A 15,492-nucleotide genomic window follows, 5' to 3' on the forward strand; every position below is an offset into this window, starting at 1 on the left:
TGTACAGACTTTTGGGCACGTGGTCTCTGCATCATGTCTAATACCGAAGCGGTGAACTGCAGTTGAAACAATTGCTCCTCCAGCACATTGGGCTTGAGACTTTTTTTTCTAGCAGCTGTGTTGGTGTAAGCAGTCCCTGGCAGCTGATTTCTGTCCTTGTTTTTCACCCTTTCTTTGTGCCAATATGAGTGTAACCATATAATGAGCTATGTTGAGAAGATGACTCATGCTTGAAATAAGCTATTTTGTTGGGATATTTTCCATTTAGGTAAATTGCTCTGTCCAGGTCACTATTCAGCTGACAAAGTAGTTGCATTGAAGAGGGCAGTTGGAAAGGATCCATGAGGGGCACTGGGACCATTTACCCTGACGTAGCCAGAGAAAGAGAAATTTCATTAAACTATCAAAGGATGCAGTTCCACATTAGGTTCAGATGATTAATCTCCTCCTTAGTCTGTTCTAAACCCATCCAAGTCCATGCCTGATTACCAGGTCCAAACTGTTCTGATGTCCCACTTAGATCAGTCGGCCAAGTGGTCAGTTCAGTCTGCTCAATGGAGACTAACCCCTTCTCAGAGAAATGCGGTACTGGCTGCTGAGGATGAGAAATTTGAGAAGAGTGCCTCTCTTTCTGGGAAGCTCTGCAATCAGCTGAAAATGACCTAGGAGTGTGATGGTGCAGTTCATGGTCCTCTTCTGTTTCCAGTCTAAGGTGTAGGAATGTCCTGGGACATCCTAGGGTATCTGTATCTGACCCTTCAGTAAAAAATGTAGCATGTTGACTGTTGTTTTGGTCTGTGTTAGCTGACTGGGCAAATTGAGGAGGATGGAGAAACCCATCCCTTTTGATGACAGCCAGCAGTTAGATCAGCTCAACTCCCTTGGTGGAATGTCAGCTTATTTTTGCGTTTATTGTATTGATCAACAGGGCAACTTCATAGGAAAAGAGCCTGTGATGATGTGGCAAGGAATGTTATCAGGGCAGAGGTGACAGACCAGTAGCCACACTGACTGTTTAAAATGACAGTGGCTTCCCCCAAGCTTTGTGTTCACACTACATGTACTTTAATTGATGCCTTTTGTCTGGCTTGTTTTTTTCCATCCCTGCACAACTCACTGCATTCTACAGTAAAATCTGTGCAGCCTTGCAGTGTAGGGAACTGATCCAGTTGAAAAATAATGTAGGAAAGAAGTTGTTTTAGCTACCTCTGCTACCTAATCCCATTTACTGTGTGCTAGAGAAACAGCTGTGTTGGAAAAATAGAGTGAGAAGACTAGGCAGAAGGTGCTAAAAAGGAGAGGGGGTGAAACAATGGATATGGAAAAATGCTTGAAATTTTATGATTACGTTAATTCATTTTGTCTCTTGAAATGTCTGACGTGTATTCTGCTCTTGAGTGTCTGTGTGTCCAAATGTTGAGAAGCTCTTTGAGGTTTGTAAACACATCCCTGATGTTATTAAATCTCTATCCCTGTGATTGCATCAAGTGGCATAAAACATAAGGAGCTGGTTTGTTTTAAAAAGGCTTTTCCCTACATCTGGCCCTGTTCAGGTTTAAATCTTAAATTTGCAGGGTTGCTTCCTGATATATGCCTTCCATAACACAAGTTAAATATTTTATAGTTTAGAAATATGCATAACATTTTACAAAGCTTGGGAAATGTAATGAGCTTTATAGCTATTAAAGGCAGTTTATCTTCTCTCTCAGCTGTTTTTTTGTTCATCAGTTTGTGTACAGCTTTCTTCACTCAACCTTTTTCCTCAGAAGAGAATTATTTTTAAGATTCATTTTCTTTTTATTGCAAGTTCCACTTAAAAACAGGCAACAAAGATTTATTAACTATTACTAACTACACATTTTTGCATAAATTGTTTAACATAAGAAGTTGTGGTGCACAGACATTAATACATTATTTTATCCATAAAGAGATGCTGATGTCATTCTGGTGGTAACATAGAGCATTTCATTACTGTCTGTATCCCTGTTTGAGGAGGGGATGACAGTGAGTTGAAACTCAGTTTCTGAAAAATGAGTGCTATGGGCTTGATTCTCAAAAGGAAATGCTCAGGTTGGGGAACATGCCCAGAGTTGCACGCAGCTTTCTCAGTGGAGTTAATGGATTACCACAAGTGCTCTTGTTAGTTAGGTAACGATGCATGCACAATGTTCTTAGAGTTGAACTGTTTTCCTGTGGCTTTAGGTAATTTGCACACTTGTTTGTAGTAACTAGTCATGCAAATTAAGCAAGGAATTGAACAAGCATCATTGTATTGACTATTGCCTTGTCAGTTAACCACAGCGTGAAAGCACTACTACTAAATTTCAGTTGAAACTCGATGCAGAAATGAACTCTGATTGTATTACTTTGGAAACAATTGGTTGGCCTTTAATGTAACTGAGTAAGTAATTTTGTCTGAGGTACCTATTCCCTTCAGTGGCTTCTTAAATATGAAAGGGAATATTTGCTTTTATTTCTGAACCTGTTTGCAATTACATTTTCGTGGACATTTCTCTGGTCTGGCTTGTTCCTATGTGTATCATCTCAAAAGGATGGTATAAAATGTGCTTTGTCATCTGATTTATGTAGGTCTGTAAACTAGATGGAAGTGGAGGACTGTGCCTTGAAGAAGTCAAATATGTAAGGTCTGTTTTCTAGCTTCTACCAGTAGCTGTGAATTTTACTTGGGGGCATAAAGACATGATTCTGGGGACTCCGAGATGCTAATATTAAACTCACTTCACAATATATAAAGTAACATTTAGGATTCTTCCCTTGAAGATAAATAGTACCAAAGGCATGTGAAAGATTAATTAGTTACTGATTATATTGTTCTTTGTCCCCTTCTCCAGTGATGCTGGTGATTGCAAAGCATAATTATAGTAGTATACATTTGGCAGAACAGTTGGAAGTGTCACAGTGCAAAAATAAAATGTGTTCATTTTGTGGGTAATTTGAAAAATTCAAAATGTTTTTGGCATTTTGAGAAGTTGTTATCTCTAATTAAGGTATTATTGCACTTTATATTGTAGCAGAACTGTAAACAGTGCTGTGTATTTGCTTATATTCTAGAAATCTTTAATGAAATGTGAGTATATTTCACTGAGTGTTGCTTGGAACTTACCTTGGGGGATGTCTGACCTCTGTACAGTTTGCTGCGAGCTAATAGATGAAGTAGGAAGGCAACAGGAAGTGGCTGCAGCGTGGAGAAAATTTTTCTTCCCCTCAATTGTCTGTGAACAGACTTGATAAACATAGTGAATTTTCTCCAAATACATTACATAGTACAGGGCTCAGGTAAACACTGCTTTTGGTGAGTTTTCAAGTCTTAGGAAACTTTTTAAAAGGGAGACCTTACGGGCATGGATGGAACTAGGAGGAAAGTTATACCTCCCTTTACATTTTTTCTTGCTTATTTACCCAGGTATTTGGGGATGAAGCTACAGCACAATACTGCAAATGTAACTGTAAAATTGTGAGAAATATGATTGCTTGAAATCAGAAATTTCTTTCCAGGCACCACATGTATGATATTCATAGCAAAGCCTGTAGTGCATGCAAGTCAACAAATCTGTGAAGACCCCACACAGACTTCATATATTTCTCTAGTTCTAATTTTGAAGAAGCAAAAAGCATCTTAGCTCACCTCAGGGCTTCTCAACAGTCATTTCAAGTCTTTTTACCTTTTTATTGAGCACTCATATACATCCTGAGGTTATTTCTTATACATAGGTTGCCTCTTCTTTTCAAAAGTGCCCAGAAGAAAACTTGACATGTGTTTTAGCTATTTTACTGGTGCTGCTTCAGTACCTAAGAAAAGAAGAGCTGGTCAGGATCCTGAACTGGAAAGTAAACTGCATGTTAATTAGATGAATTTCTTAAATCTTAGATCAAATTTCTCAGGCACACAGCCAAGCACACGCAGTCCAGGAGGTTCATACAGATTGTTCATGACAACTTCCTGTGACAGATGATTGAGGAACCAACAAGGGGGGATGTGCTGCTGGACCTGGTACTGATAAATAAGGAGGACCTGGTTGGGAATGTTAAGGTTGGAAGCAACCTCGGCTGCAGTGACCATAAGATGGTAGAGTTCAAGATCCTGTGTGGAAGAGGCAGAACACAAAGCAGGACCGTGACCCTGGATTTCAGATGAGCCAACTTTGGCCTCTTCAAGATCCTCAGACACCAGGTGCAGAGAAGGCCGAAGTACTGAATACCTTCTTTGCTTCAGTCTTTATGGCCAAGGCTGACCCTTGGGAAGCTCAGTCCAGCAAGGATAACAGGATGGCCAGGACAGCAGAGGATTTGCCCTGGGTGGAAGAGGAAGAGCTAAAAGACTTGTTGGACAAGCTTAAGGCTCATAAGTCAATGGGTCCTGATGAGATGCATCCTAGAGTGCTGAGAGAGCTGGCTGATGTGATTGCTAAGCCTCTCTCCATCATTTTTGAACAATCATGGTGGACATGTGAGGTGCCTGAGGACTGGAGAAAGGCCAATGTCACACCAGTCTTCAAAAAGGGCAGGAAGGACGACCCAGGAAACTACAGGCCGGTTAGCCTCACCTCCATCCCTGGAAAAGTGATGGAACAACTCATCCTGAATGTTATCACTGAACATATGAAGGATAAGATGGTTATCAGGGGGACTTACATGGATTCACCAAGGGGAAATCCTGTTTGATCAACCTGATATCCTTCTATGAGTGCATAACCAGCTGGCTAGATGAGGGGAGAGCAGTGGATGTCATCTACCTTGACTTCAGCAAGGCTTTTGACACTGTCTCAAGGCTTTTGATACTGTCACCCATAACATCCTCATCAGAAAGCTCAGGCAGTGTGGCTGGGATGAGTGGACAGTGAGGTGGATGGAGAGCTGACTGAATGACAGAGCCCAGAGGGTGCTGATCAATGGCACAGAGTCGAGTTGGAGGCCTGTGGCCAGTGGAGTTCCACAGGGATCGGTTCTGGGGCCAGTCTTGTTTAACATTTTCATCGATGACCTGGATGAGGAGAAAGAGTGTACCCTGAGCAAGTTCCCTGATGACACCAAACTGGGAGCGCTGGCTGATTCCCCAGAGGCTGTGCTGCTATTCAGCAGGATCTCGACTGGCTTGAGATTTGGGCAGAGAGGAACCTCATGAGGTTCAACAAGGACAAGTGCAGAGTCCTGCACCTGGGTAGGAACAACCCCATGCACCTGGGATGCATCAAGAAGAGTGTGGCCAGCAGGTCAAGGGAGGTTCTTCTCCCTCTCTACTCTGCCCTGGTGAGGCCTCATCTGGAGTCCTGTGTCCAGTTCTGGGCTCCTCAACTCAAGAGGGACAGAGAACTGCTGGAGAGAGTCCAGCACAGGGCCACCAAGATGATCAGGGGACTGGAGCATCTTTCATATGAGGAAAGGCTGTGGGAACTGGGGCTGTTTAGTCTGGAGGAGATTGAGGGGAGATCTTATTAACATTTACAAATATCTAAAGGGTGGGTGTCAGAAGGTTGGGACATCCCTTTTTTCTATAGTAGCTAGCAACAGGACAAGGGGGAATGGGATGAAGATGGAACACAAAAAGTTCCATTTAAACAGAAGAAAAAACTATTTCACTGTGAGTGTGATGGAGCAGTGGAACAGGCTGCCCAGAGGGATGGTGGAGTCTCCTTCCTCGGAGGTCTTCAAGACCCGCCTGGACATGTTCCTATGCAACCTGATCTAGGTGACCCTGCTTCTGCAGGGGGGTTGGACTGGATGATCTCTAAAGGTCCCTTCAAACCCCTACCATTCAATCATTGTATGATTTTTTACTTTTGAAGGGCAGCCTTTCTTTGGGACTGTTTGACTACTGGCAAGTACCCAAGTATTACACTCTTTGAAGAACAGTGAAAGTGCATGACAAAAGAATAGTTTCTTTTCAAGTATATGGTTTAGGCTTTCTGTCCCTATAAGAAGGCATTTGTGTTTCTAAAGCTTCTTTTTTCCACTTATGGTACTATGTAACATGAGATTTAATTAGATGAATCTTCAATTCATAGTTTATGTGATACATTGATGGTTCCTGGAGAAATGCAGACAAAAAAGCAGATATGAACTGAATGCATTTTTCTTCTTTCCAAACTTATAAAGAAACCTTGAAATACAGAGTGACTTAGTTTAAATAACATTCTCTCTCCTGGTTGATGTTTCTCTTTCTTGTGCATGCAATAGAAAGCTTGACTTCTTAACAAGTGGGCAGTACCAGATTGACAAATCCAAATGTTATTTCATGACTGCTGATTGAGCTTTTCTGGCTTGTGTAAACTGTGATTTGACCCATTCCAGTTGTGAAATTGGGCAGTTAAGACAAGTTTCCTGCATATTAACGGGGGAGATGGCCTACTTTGGCAATGCTTGGGTTTTCCTTGAATTTAAAAAAGGATTTTTACTAAAATTGGTATGTGCTGTGTAATTTAATCTCTAAAGAAAAGGAGGGAGGAATAAATGTTTCCAGGCAGTGCGTATACTTATCTCTTTATATAAGTGGGAATTGCAGATGTCAAGTTCCTTGGGAAATGAGCTATCAAATTTCTTAACTGACATCCAAATTTGAAAATGTTCATAGTTGTCTCACTGCATAGATCAGAGAAAGAAAGGAACTAATCAAATGTGCAGACAATTATAAATCACCTGGTGCATTATAGGGTTTTCTTCATGTACGCTGATCTTAGTATTAGGCATACTAAATATGCCAAGTGCTTCTTAAAAAAGGATTAATGGCCTGCCTAGTTGCTCAGTCTTTTTGAGACTTTAGGAGAAGTCTTATTGAAGGATTAGGGCAGCAGAGGGAGCTAAAAGATTCCTAATATTTTATCGTTTGTTATTTCCTAAGCGAAAGTTGCTCCTTCATGAAGTACCAAGAGCCTTCCCAAAACTGATTTTTCTAACCTTAAGTGCCTTCAGCAAATAAATAAAGATTTTGAGCTGCAGAAAATTCCTTTTCACTCCTAGCAATCCAGTAGAAGTTAAAATAGAAATCAGGCAGTAAAAGCTACCAGAATCTTTCTGCACGAACAGACATTAAATCTTTCAACTGTGGCAAATGAAAGTGTTTAAGCAAGCAGAGTTTTCTATGAATAAACTAAGCAGAATATTCTATAAGTAAAACAAGTTACTTCCAGATACAAGTGTTTTAAAATAAAAAAGCATACATTCCTCTGCTGTAAACAAGGGTGTTTTAACAATTCACCATCTTTTTATTGTGTTTTACCTTTGAAACTTTGAAAATACTTTTGTGATCTTGGAATATGAAGGATTAGGTAAAATATTTAATCTGTTATATGTTTCCAAAGAATGGGGAGGCTGTTCTGAGGACTAAGGTAAGTTGGCTCTGAAATGAGAAAATGAAATTATCACATAAAAAGATGATTTATCACTTAAGGAAAGTTATCTGTATATTTGGGCTGTCTTTACCCTAATGTAAGAACCTGAATCTCGTTACAATTATAGTTGAAATGCCTGTGCACAGGCTTATGTTTGGTTTTTGGTGTTATCCTTAATATTCAATATTTACAGTTCAAGATGTTTTTTTGCTTTCTTTTGGATTGCTGCAGTAACTTGCTTTGGCAATTTGCATCTTCGTTATGTGCCAGCTAAAGAGCTTTTGAATTTACTTGCACATAAGCTACTGCAATGCTACAAAGGTATTCCTAGTAACAGTGCAAGCTGTATGAAAAGAGAAGTAGCTTAAAAACCTGCTTTGCCCAAAATGATGATGAACAGTAGCTGCTAATGAAAAACATTATTTTAACAAGAAAAATGGGGGAGAGGGGAAAAAACCTACAAAAAAACTCCAATATCAATTAGATTTTAAAAAATCACTGAAACATTCAGCTTGCTGATTTGCTACAAATGTTTTAAAGAAAAGCTGTGGTTTTGTGGTGTCCAACTTTACCTATTTGATCTGTAGAGTTACTTGTTTCATTTTACCGAAATAAAACACACTTCTTCTGACAGACAGCAGCTATGTTTAGCTCTGATACATCCAGAACACCACATCTTACTGCTATTACGAAGTCAAAATAGTTTTGTTTAATGTTATTGTCAAAGACAATGTTAAATATGTTAACATTGGGTTACAGGGTCCTAATCATTGCCTTTGTAATATCATATATATTTGAATTAGAATCCAATATTTAATCCTATCTCATCATCTAATTTCTGTGCAATCTTCAAAGACTTTAAAAAACTTTTTGGACTAGATGTTTAGCTTTAATACAGTGCAAATTAGTGTCTGGTAAAACTTTTAAGAGCTTTAGAAGTTCAAGTACTTGGTGGTAATATAGACTTATTTGTGCCCTGGGGTCAGGGAAGATGCTTGGAAAGCCCTGGATTTATAAATTGCTTTACACTGTGCTCCAGAAAACCGAACTGTAGAAAGATTAAGTGTCTAGGTAAACATACTGAAAAATTTAAATAGTCATCTAATTAAAGCAGACATGCTCAGCTTTCATAGAGGCAGTTCCCATCCTTAGGGAAGTGCTATCTGAGATGCAAAAAAGGATTTTGTTTCCTCCCTTAGTACAGTCAGGATGGGAGTGTGATTATACAAGTGGAAACAAGAAAATAAAAGTGGAGGCAGTCTTTTAAAGTCCTCTGCTGCTCAGTCCTTGCTCCATCAGGCCAGTACTGAACTTGAAGGGTTCCTCTCCTTAAACAGGAGGAATTGCATGGAGGCTTTGCTGGGGGAAGAATATCTTGCAGAGATCTGTTTCCTCCTTGGAAAAGTCATTGTGATCTGATGGACGGATCGTTTGTAGCAGAGAAAGTTGTGTTTCAGCTCTTCTGAAGTCAGATAGCAGGGTAGGAAACAAAAGTTGCCTCTTGGTCTCTGTGTGTTTTCTTTAACAGAAAACAGTCAGTTGGAGACTTTTAAGAGTTACAGGGATAGAAATAACAGCAGGCTGTTGTAACAGTCTTAGAATCTCTTTAAAAAGTGAAGCCTTGACAACTGTGAAAGCACGTGGCATTTGCAGCCGGTAAAGGCATGCTCATTGGTACTACTGTAGATCCAGAGCTCTGCAGTGGTTCACAATGCTTCTCAGGTGCCTGAATAATAAGCTTTATCCTTCCTTCCTTTCCTGTGAGAGTGAAATTTAAATTTCTTGTGACTTTGAGTAGATGTATTTGGGGTTTTATTTAAAACCAGAAATTAGCAATTCAAGATTACTCACGTTTCCCTTTTCCTGATGCTTATTTTTCGAAGTATCATCCCATGCTCTGATTTTTCAAACCTCATCCTGCCAATTAAATGGAGACACACCAAAAAAACCAATAAAAATTACAGACAGTGGTGGTAGGATAGTGAAAGATGAAGAGGAAAAACTTTTTATTCTTTTGATCCCACCTATATTTCTCAGAAAGCTTCCTTGTGTGTTAGATGATGATGCTCAAATACATATAGACTATGACTCCTGTTAATAGCTAATTAAGAATAATTACAAATGTTAATTAAATAGATGATGAATCTCTCTCTTTTTTAAATGAGTGTACATTTGAAGAAATAGTTTTATTAAATGCTAATAAAACTTTTTCCCAGGCAATTTTATCACTTCTTGTTCCCTGCTGTTCCTTCCTTTCTTGAAGATTGCATCAGTCATACCCATGTGTTTTTTCCTGCGTATCAAATGCCACTTAGGCAGGTGTTAGTTTCCACAACATCTGCCAGTCATTTTTTTGTTGTTGATGTGAGTTTATCTAACCTGCAGATGGTCATGTTTGCCTGTTTGTCTAGTGCTTCACAAACTCCCGTGCTTGTTCCCCATGCGCTGCTCTGCGCTTGCTTGCAGGCACCTGCAATTTATCAAACTCAAATAATTTAGTAACAGTTACTTCTTGCAATAAACAAAAGCAGCTGCACTCTAGCTATCCTTATCTGCATGAATGCATAGATTGTAAAGGGCTTTTCTGACAAACAAGACAAAAGTTTAGAATTTCCAACTGGAATTTAGGGCATGTAAGTCAGAAAGACTAGGCACTGATGTTTAGAAACAATATAATAATGCAGAGAATGAATTAGTTACCATAGTAACTGCTTTGTTTTAATAATTTGGTGGGGCAATGAATAGAAGGAACTCAGAAAGAAGTAGTAGGAATCTTAATTACATGTTGTGCAACACGATTGGCTTTGCTTATTAATATTGAAATTAATTTGATTTTATAACAGATTGAAAAATTAATGGATAAGTTTTACTTTAGAAGAGCAAGAAGAATGATTTGCAGGGATTTTTTTAAACTCTCTTTTTTGCACCCCTTGGGAAAAATATGGTAACATTTTTACATTTGATTATGGCAATGGAGATTATCGATTTCTTAACAATAAAACATTGCTCGATATGTTGCATTGTAAGCGTGACTTCAATCTACACGCTGTAATTTGTTGCCTGGCAGTTCTTGGCAGCCTAGCAACATGCTTCAGTCCAGATCTCCAAAAGGATATAGACATCTGAAGTTAGGAGTTACAGGGGAGGTAGGTGTCTACTGCAAACCCTGTCTAAAATAATCAGCACTTCGATATCCCTTTGTACTTTATGGGTTAAATTGAAGTACTCTACACACTTCACGATCACCTTCATAGTCTTTCCTATTGTGGATTGGAGCAGTGTAGTGTGTATTTTGTGCTGAAGACAAGGCAGGTTCCTCAAACAGAATTAGCTGTTTTGGAGGCAGATGCATATCAAGCAGACCTTCTGTGATATGACACGCATCAGCTGGACCCTGTTTTGTAGAAAGTTAGCAGGCATGATGCTGCTTTATTCAAGAAATTCCTGTGCAGTGCCTCCCCTCCCAGCACTTCTTATAAGACAACAATTGGCTGGATCTGAGATGCCTGTGGACTTGTGAGTCAGAATGTGTCTGGGGACCAGCTGGTGGCATGGAAGGAATTAGTGCTGGTGTCCTACTGCAGTCTTTCACAAAGCAGGGCCTCTAATTTAAGTCCATCTTCTCATCTTGATGCCTTTTTTAATTTCTTTTTGCCTCCTTAATGAAACTTACTGGAACTTCACTCATTTTCTTGAGACTGCTGACATATTTGGGTTGAAATTTGCTAGATAGTTAAGGATTTAATTAAGGAAAGCCCAGCATGGAGATGGACAGACACAATTACATAAGCCTGGTTGCCTTTGAAAAATCTGTCTAAAAGCTGCTCAGATATTACATACAGAAACAAGAAGTTCCACCTGGCCATTCCTTGGCCAAGGAAGTGCCCTCCATCACCAGACTCAAATCATGTTCCTTCCTTAGACCCGGAGTCTTCAAGTTGTTTCTGCAAAGCAGGATTGCTTTTTACAGTGGCTCCTCAGTAGGTTAAGGGTGTCTACCTGGGACAGGGAACTTTTGTGTTCTGAGATCATCATCAACCCAAAGATAATTAGGGTTTTTTCTGAAAGGAGATTCATTACCTTTTCTGTGTGGTTTGTCTCTATCTGTTCTCCAGGTAATGCTAGATAATTCATTGTGCCAGAAACAAAAGGGATAACTGTGCTCAGTATTGAGTGCTCTGAATCAAGAAGGGGAATTTCAAGCTTCTTTTCACTGTTTCTAGTATTTCTGTGTATACAATTTTGTGGGTGTAGACTTCAAGCTATGGACTATCTTTTCTCTTAGGTGAGGCCTGCATCACTGGGCTATTCTTGTGCCCCTGCCTCCTCCCCTCTATTCTCATAAGAAACTTGTCCTAATAAAGTATTTCTAAAAGCAGTGTATCATACCTCCAGACCTACGTTTTCTTCATTCTTCCCCTATCTCGTAGCTGTATCTTAATAAAATTGAATTGCAATGTTTTGAAATAGGCACTAGCTTGGCTTGAACTTTTCTTGGGTCCTAATCCTTCACTGGAATTCTGAAGAGCTTGTTAATATAATCTTTTATGAAAGTTTACAAAATCTTTTCCTGTTTAATTTTTGAGTGTCAGTCTGTGAAACTTCCAAAAATGTCAGAACATCAGATTAGTTTTGCCCGTTGTCCAAGATGTTGAAACATGAAAGTAAAAGGGAGTTCATTCCACAGCTGAAAACATCCAATAAAGAATTTTTTAGTCGGTTGCTTCCTTTTATCTGTGTTAACCATAAATCAGTGGTTATTTTATAGGTTCCTTGTGATTGCAGTAATCAACAAATGCACAGTTGCATCCAGAATAAGTGATGAAAGGAACTTCAGAGCAACTCCTTAAAGACCTTGCTGTACCAAGGTAATAGTACTAGTGCATATGGGGATAAAGGAATCATAGAATGGTAGGGGTTGGAAGGGAACTTTAGAGATCATCTAGTCCAACCCCCCTGCAGAAGCAGGGTCACCTAGATCAGGTTGCATACAAACATGTCCAGGCAGGTCTTGAAGACCTCCAAGGAAGGAGACTCCACAACCCCTCTGGGCAGCCTGTGCCAGGGCTCCCTCACCTCAACAGTGAAGTAGTTTTTTCTTATGTTTAAATGGAACATTTTGTGTTCCAGCTTCATCCCATTACCCCTTGTCCTGTTGCTAGCTACTACTGAAAAAAAGGATGCCCCAACCTCCTGACACCCACCCTTTAGCTATTTGTAAATATGGTCTTGCAGTGAAAAGTGATCTTTAGCTGACTTTTTTTTTTTTTTTCCCCTGCAATTCCTAGTCTCCTTTTCGTAATTCTTCTGGTTCTCTTTGCTAACAATGAAATGAAATAATTTCTGTTTCATTCCTTGTTTTCTAATGTTTATTATAATGTTCTTTGCAACATATTAATTTTGCTTGGCGATATGCAAGCAGATTTCCACTGGACATTGATTAGCATCAAATGTTAACTTTTTCAATTTCATGTTCAACTCTATTTTGCTTGCTCCAATATTTATTGCATTAGTCCTTTGTGAATGGAAGCACCTGCAAATACCTTCCTAAAATCATAATTTTCCACATAGGTTAAAGATGTTTAACTGTTTACTGAGTGGTCAGTGTAGTCCTTTTAGATGAAGAAGAGTTGAGGGTTTTTTGCGAACAGTGGTATTGACATGATTTAGCTTGGAAAACACAAAGTAGCATTCTGAAACAACCATCTCTACTGACATTGGCTTACATCTCTGAAAGCTAGCAAGTCTGGAGACTTCTATGTCAAATACGGTAGGTTGCTCCATCTCTTGTCTGATCAACTGGAGGAAACCCAGCTCTCAGACATATCTTTCAGTCTCCACTTCTGATTTCTGCATGGAAAGCACTCCTGCCCCTACACTGTGGACTTCTCATTTATAAAAGAAATATCAATGGGATTTCCATGTCAGCTGCACTGATTGTGCCAGAGATTTGTCAGAACCAAGATGTGCTCTTCCCCAAGTCATGAACTGCTTCAGAGTCATGCTTCAGAGTCATGATTGACTTGCACTTCCTTGGCATGATGTAATCATCTAACTGGAAAACATATTTGATAAACAGAGATTGTGGGATTTTTCCAGATAAAGACCTTATATTATATGTAATTTTAAAAGCTCTGTTAAAAATGAATTACAGGCAAGCTTATCCTTTTGTGTTGATGAATCTTGACGGAAAATTTTCAGGTAGGAAGATGGAGTTCAAAGAAAAAGTGTCCTTAGCCTCATTCTGTGTAAGACACTTGGAACGCTTCATTTAACAGGAAGAGTTTGCACTGATAATTATAATAATTAGGCCCAGTTTGCATAGACAAGAAAACACTTTTTCCAAGTATGTATTTTTGATTACTTTATACTTCCTTTAAAACTCCTTTAAAGTATATGTTGAGTATCTATGCACAAGATAGATCACTTACAAAATCCTTGGTTACTTTTTCATCTGAAAAAAGAGATATTTTATTTTAAAAAGCTTATTTAAACATGTATTTATGGGGTTTGTGCCACCTGACTCCTTAGTCTTGGAGTTACTGTGACGTTCCTTTGAGGTTTTATTATGATTCAGGTTTCTTATCACTTGTGCAGTTTTGATACAGCTTGTATCTGTTCTTTCTGAGCTCTTTCTGATTTTTCTTCATGCCTGAGTAATGCAAAGCTTGTTGTTTTATCAAAGCTGACATGCTAGTTCCTGGAATTCCTCTCCTGTGTATGACACTTGTGTAGGTCAGAACTGCCACAAAGCACAGAAATTAGAGGTTTATCAACCTTTCTTTATAGGAGCATGGAGGTATATATTCTGTTGAAATTCTTCCTTAATTTGATGTTATAATTCAACTACACTTATATCCCACATAATAGGATGTTGATTTATTAGTTCAGTTAATTTAAAAGGCTGCTGATACTTCCCCTTCCCCTCTGCAGTATGAATAGGCTTTTTTCTGATGTTCCAGAAGTTTTCAAATGTAGCTGAGGCATTGGACAGATCCTGACTTAGGTTGCCAGGTTTATAGTTGCTGCTGCTTTTATAAACTTTGAATGGTCTTTAGTTAATTAGATACTTCATAGATTAATAGGAGGAGAGTTTTCAGGGCTTGTAGAAAGGCCATAAATTCCTATTTAATTTCTGTGGGTTATGTTACTGTATGAAAGGTTAAATTGGTCTAAAACACTTTTAACTTGAAAAACACTGCTAAAACTTCAGGTTTTAACTACATGTATTGAACACTGGAAACTTCCAGAGAAATAATCCTATGCAGGCTTTGTTTGTGAAGGACAGAGCTGAGGGAGAGAGGGAAAGCTAAAATTATATATAAAAGCAAGTTCAAGCTGTCATCATACCCTTGACATTACTGGTGTATTCTGTACTGTAGATTGGCAGTGATGCCTTGCTATTTTGCCTAACCATCCAAAACCAGATGACACTGTTCTCCCTATTGATATGTGCATAATGTTTGTGGTGTTTTCTATTAATAACACATTTCCCTTTCTATCAGTTGCACTTTAATTACAATGTGTCCTTCCAGCAGCATTAAAGGATTATGGGGCAAGACGATAAAAACTTATTTGGTGTAAAAGTTGAAGTTTGAAGAAAGGGGTTCAGTTCCCCAAAAAATCAAAGTTCATCAGTGATGAACATTCCAGAAACAAGAGTAATACTGACATTATTGTCAATATCTTATTTTTTATGACATCTAAACCCAGGACTTTGAACCAGGTGCTTCCGAGTATCAGTGGTTAGCTGCACCTAGTTGGCAAGTAGTAAAGGATTAACAAATGTGGGTTTTTTAACGTTCAGCTCAAATCAGAAACACTGATTTAGTTTTATTTTTAATTACTGAAAGAGTTTTTTTTTAATCTCTATGGAAGGTAATGGTAGGTTTCTTTAAGAATAATATTGATCATATGATGTTCTCAGCAAGTAGGGAATCAGCGTAGCTGCTACTAAGACAAAAATATACCTAGACTTGATGTTTCAGCAGTTACTAAAGTTATTTTAAGATACAATCACCATTCAAGATGTTCCACTAATGCTTATGATTAGCATATTTTTTTAAACGGCAGAAAGTTTGATAGAAGCATTTGGTGTGTGCTGGATGGGATGTTTCCAGAACTCGGTTTCTGTGAAACTTAGGTA

The 15,492-nt window shown here is 38.8% G+C and overlaps 1 protein-coding gene across 1 annotated transcript in view; it reads left to right on the forward strand.

The window, feature by feature from the left end:
* CTBP1 (C-terminal binding protein 1) overlaps window positions 1-15,492 on the forward strand; it is a 257,618-nt gene that overhangs the window by 61,871 nt on the left and 180,255 nt on the right. The gene's annotated exons all lie outside the window — the stretch shown is intronic.

This window comes from Colius striatus, chromosome 3 (assembly GCF_028858725.1).
Source record: "Colius striatus isolate bColStr4 chromosome 3, bColStr4.1.hap1, whole genome shotgun sequence".
Classification (NCBI taxonomy): domain Eukaryota; kingdom Metazoa; phylum Chordata; class Aves; order Coliiformes; family Coliidae; genus Colius; species Colius striatus.